Source organism: Notamacropus eugenii, chromosome 4, assembly GCF_028372415.1.
Source record: "Notamacropus eugenii isolate mMacEug1 chromosome 4, mMacEug1.pri_v2, whole genome shotgun sequence".
Taxonomy (NCBI): domain Eukaryota; kingdom Metazoa; phylum Chordata; class Mammalia; order Diprotodontia; family Macropodidae; genus Notamacropus; species Notamacropus eugenii.
This window is the reverse complement of record NC_092875.1, coordinates 294750889-294756268: the sequence shown is the minus strand read 5'-3', so window position 1 is coordinate 294756268 and position 5380 is coordinate 294750889.

Here is a 5380-nt window from a genome sequence, read left to right as displayed (position 1 = left end):
GGGGGAGTGGTTAGGGGTAGAGAGCTCACTGATTGGTTACTGCTTTGGAGGGCAGAGCCGACCCTCTGAGAAGTGCCTGCCACAGACACTGTGGGTGTGCCCAGTTATGTTAAAACTGCCCTATGGGGCTGCCCATTATAGGAAGCAGAGAGTGCAGTGTTTTCTTATTTCTGTCATGGCCAAATTTTTATTTCTATCTTGGCCAAAATACTGCTTTCAATGCTCAAAATGCAGGCTGGTCTCCCTTCTGGAAGAGAAAGAAAAGGGACTTAAAGAACATCTTTTCACTCTCCTGGATTATTATGGAGAATGAAATGTTCCTTTAAACGATTTAAAGAACGGCATCCAATAGGGAAAGAGAGATGAAAAGACGGTGGAGTGCTGACCTGTGTCAGGCTCACACAAAGGAGAAAATGAAGAAGGACAACAAAACTCTTGGAAATGAGACAAATGTGAGGCTCCTTCTGAAGAGGGAGTTTAGTGCTCTGAAAAGGAAGCAGGTGCTTGTCCTACAAGGAATGGTGATATCGATCTCTAGATGCTGTCAGGTGGGAGATCTTGCAAGCGAGAGAAAGGTTAGCGGAAGAAAGATGGGTAGTGCTGATTGGTGACTCTCTTTTGAAGCGACTATTTGTTGTCCTGTTAACAAGAATGGAGAGCTCTGCCGTCTTCTGGTGACTGGTATCCACGTCATGGAGGAAAACCCTGGAACACTTGTGAAACCAAGTGACTAATACCAATACCCACTTCTGGTGATTCACGTAGCCAAACATAGAGCAAAGGGTAGTGACTAGCTGGTTAACAAGTTGGTAGGGCCGCTAGCTGTTCAGTAGAAACAGTGCCAGGCCTGAAGTCAGGAAGACTCCTCTTCTTGAGTTCAAATTTGGCCTCAGACACTTACTAGCTGTGTGACCCTGGGTAAATCACTTAACTTGGTTTGCCACAGTTTCCTCATCTGTAAAAAGAACTGGTGGAAAAGGCAAATAACTCTAGTATCTTTGCCAAGAAAACCCCAAATGGGATCATGAAGATTTGGAAACAACTGAACAATGTGTGAATGGGATTTAGATTTCTGGATTGCTTAAAATTGTAATGACAGGCTCCTGGCCAGGAACAGAGTTTATCTAGTAACGACTAGAGAAGATATTGCCTGGAATCTTGCAAAACTACTCAAAGGGTATTTAAACTGAAAAGGAAGAGGAAGGAGAAAAACTGGCTTCATATTTTCTACCAAGTTAGTTACCATAGGGCAGTGGTCTCAAAAGTGGTAGAACAGGTGTTCTAGCTCCATAGGCACCATGGCATGACCCCAAAGGAGCTGTGACATGACCCTCAAGGCTGTGTGATCAACCAGTGGAATGGTGGTTAGCCTTCTCTCCAACACAATCACAACTACCTTTCAGTTATTATTATCCATAATTCCCCCACTCCTTCCTCCTTTTCTTATGAAAACTCCCCACCTTCCTAATTATAGAATCTTGAAACAGAAGCTAGGAAAAAACCCAGATGCCCAGAATTCTGATATACTATACTGGAAAGAATTTGATCTTGAAACTTTACATCACTGTTTGCTCTCTTTTTGTGTCTTCTACGGATTAGAGTGAGTAATGTAACAGCAACCAAATCAGAGGCTCACAGCCACTAACAGTATGAATTCCTCATTTCACTGGTCTTTTCTGGATATTCCCTAAAAAGCTCTTCATTACTAAAGCTCTCAACCATACTCATAATTGCTCTCAGGTCACTTCCTCTTCTTTCAAGCCAAACCCCAAACTTATTGCTTTGACTTCCAATCTTTTCACTCATCACCTACACTGATTTTCTAGCTCCCTAATCTAGTGCAAACACACTCTCCCTGCAACTGCTGACTTTCCTGGCAGCTCTCAGGTCTCCCAAATCACCAAAACATATACCAGCCCAGACACTACTTCTTTATTCTCCTATGGAACAGCAAGAACCTATATATACTGAGCAGCTCCCAACATATCTGCTTAGAGTCCCTTATTTTTATAGGTTTTTATGCTCTTAAGAAGTAGTGGCAGGAATAGAGGGGAAGGAGAATGAACAAGCATTCATTAAGTACCTACTATGTGCCAGATCCTGCGCCAAGCACTTTACAAATAATATCTCATTTGATTCATACAGGCACCATGGGAGGTAGGTATTAATATGATCCCTCCTTAAAATTAGGGAAACTGAGACAGACAGTAGTTATGTGACTTGACCAGGGTCACACAGCTTAGTCTCCAAGGCCAGATTTGAATTCCCATCTTCCTGACTCCAGGTTCCATACTCTTTCTGCTGTGCCACCTACTTGAAATAGAAAGGGACAGATTTTGTTTGTTTTTATATAGTAGAAACTGTTATCATATATAGAACAGGGCTAGCTGAATGTAGCTGAAATAATTCCAGTTTGTTTTGGCAACATTAGATGCAGGCCTTCTTCCTTCCATCAGGCTAGCTCAGTGTGCTGACCTTGGTGACAAAGATGTCATATGCTTCTTTAGAGCCTGCTCAGTCTGATATTTGTTGGCCTTGATATCCTCAGTGAATACCAGGATGTTGTTCTCAGTTTTCTTTATAGAAACTCAATGGTCAAGGAAAAATTGATCATGATAATGGCTTCATAATCAAGAATGTTCTTTGTAGGAATGCTTTCAGCTTCCTTTGAAGTTGAATTGTCTTAGGTCATCAGAACATAGGGGACATTTGGATTTTCACCCCTTTGTGGTACACCCTTGACTATTGATTTCTTGGCCTTCATGCCTTTTGACTTAATGTCATCTTGGAGAGACAATTCCCTTTTGTGCTTTTGGTACCATCAGGAACAGTTTTGATCAACTTAACAGATTTGAAATTAACAGGACATGGGAATTGACTGGGTAAGAAATGAGTGAGAGGAGAGAATCAAAGATATCTTTTAGGTTACAAACTTGGAAGACAGATAAAAATAGTGAAGGCAGAACAGGGGAAAGATAATGAATCATAATAGCAGGTAATGGAAGTGTCTTGGAGAGGCACTGGAACATGTGGAGACCCTCATAACTGGTTCTGATCTTGTAACCATGGTGATTAGGAGACACCTTTGTGATTAGCTGAGTAGCTGAAATACAATTGGTCTTTAAAAGGACCTGAGTTGGTCTCATCCATTCTTCTCTGGCATTCTGTCATATTGTTTAACCTTTATGGTTCTCTTTGAGTCTTTTGTTCCCAGCATTTGGTGAGAGATAATGTTATAAGAGGAGAGGCTTTGCGCTTTTTCCATCTGAACCAATGTGCCTCTGTGAATATAGGTCTAGATTTTTTTCCTACTTGGCATTTGTCATTTTCTGTCTCAGGTAAAAGAACAGAGATATCCCACATTCAGGTTTTGCAGCAAGCTCAGAACTGATGCCCCAAGGAGCAAGGAGTGACCTTTTAGACCCAGCCAAGCAGTAAATGAGATGAGGACTCATTCAATAGTTATAATGCAACTGGACACAAATTTGGTGAGAACAATGTTATGAAGGGACTAAGCTAAGTTTGAGCCTACTCTCCTCAGAGAATGAAGTAGATAGGGGAGAGTGTGCCTCTAAGGTGTTCGGGGAAATTGTTTCTAATTTCATTGTTATTATACTTTCAAAGTAATTCTTCATTTAGTCATTTCAGTCATGTCCAATTCTTCATGACCCCATTTGGGTTTTCTTGGCAAAGATACTGGAATGGTTTGCTACTTCCCGCTCCAACCCGTTGTACAGCTGAGGAACTGAGGCAAATGGATTTAGTAATTTGCCCAGGGTCACACAACTAGTAAGTGTCTGAGGCTAGATTTTAACTCAGGAAGAGAAATCTTCCATAATCTGGTCTCCCCGTCTACTCAGCTGCCCCAAAAAGTAAATATCCCTTTGTAAAACCTAATTGATATTAAATGATACTAGATGCCTGTTATCAGCACTTAACAGTGGGGGAACCATAGATGATGAGGACTGAGTCAATAGTAATAGAGAAGTGACACCTTGGGATTCTCAGAGTACTTCTTCGATTCCTGAGTAACAAAATGTAGCCAGCCTCACTCCAGAATGAGTCATTACATACTCGCTAGAAGTCTTCTTCATGAAGCAACTGGATGGTACAGTGGAGAGAAAGAGCTGGGTCTGGAGTCAGGAAGACCTGAATTCAAACAGAACCGCAGATACTAACTGTGTGATCCTGGGCAAGTCATTAAATGTCCGCTTGCCACAGTTTCATCAACTGTAATATGGAGATAATAGTAGCACTCACCTCACAGGATTGTTGTGAAGATCAAATGAAATAATATTGGAAAGTGGTTTGCACAGTGCCTGGCACGTAGGAGGTGCTATATAAATGCTTATTCCCCTCCCTTCCTTTTGGAGGTGGTAATAAAAACCATGGATGTAAATGAGAATGGCAAAGATCACAGGCTCAAAGACTTGAGTGAAGAAAAAAGATGGGAGGGTCAAGGAAAAACTCTGGGAACATGTCACATTAAGGGCTAACGAAGAGAACATGGAGCCAGAAGAGACAGAGAAGGAATAATTAGAAATGAGAAAGGTAAAAGGAGAGCACTCAATTTAGCGGTATTCCAAATCAAGAGAGATTTTTAGGAGAGTGCAGACAATGTCAAAAACTACAGGAAAGTCAAGAACAAAGACTGAAGAAAGGACATAGTATCTAAAAATTTTAAAAAGCATAGTCCAATAGCAAATAGGAAGAGAGTAAATGGAAACTCAGGGTAGAGACACTCTTTTCAAGACTTTTGAAGGGTGAATGGACGAAAAAGTAACAAATGAAGTCTTACATAAAGAATGAGAGGGTGTAATGAAGGAAGTAATAAAATAATGAATGGAGAAGAAAGAAGGAATTTTTAAAAAATATCTTGTTGTTATGAAATAGAAGGATGATGAGGAGGTAGTTTGGGAGAACTGAATCATATTTTTGGGCTGATGGAAAGTAGCCACAGGCAAGTGAGAGATTGAGGATATATGAAAAGGGATAACTGCTACACCCATGGTTGGGGAGGGTGTGGAGAAGAAGGAATGGGATCTGTTTGTAACTCTAGGGAGAGATCATGAATAGGCTGAGTTTTAAGAAATTGAGGAGGGGAGTTGAGAGGAGGTCTCATGTAATGGTCTCATACTGTATGAAAGTAGGTACTTTATTCTAAGTATGGGAAGGTAGAGTACCACTGGGGGCAAAAGGACAAAAAGTTTTGAATACTCCTTATTACAAATAGAATTAATAAGGATTGTCTTGCAGTAGTCAGGGCCCAGATGCAGTTAGGTACTACCCATTTTTAGTGCGTGAAAGCAGTTGGATTTCACTTCTCTCAACAATCAGCAGAGATTAGGAAAGCAGAAAGTCATGGGGGCAAGGGATTCAG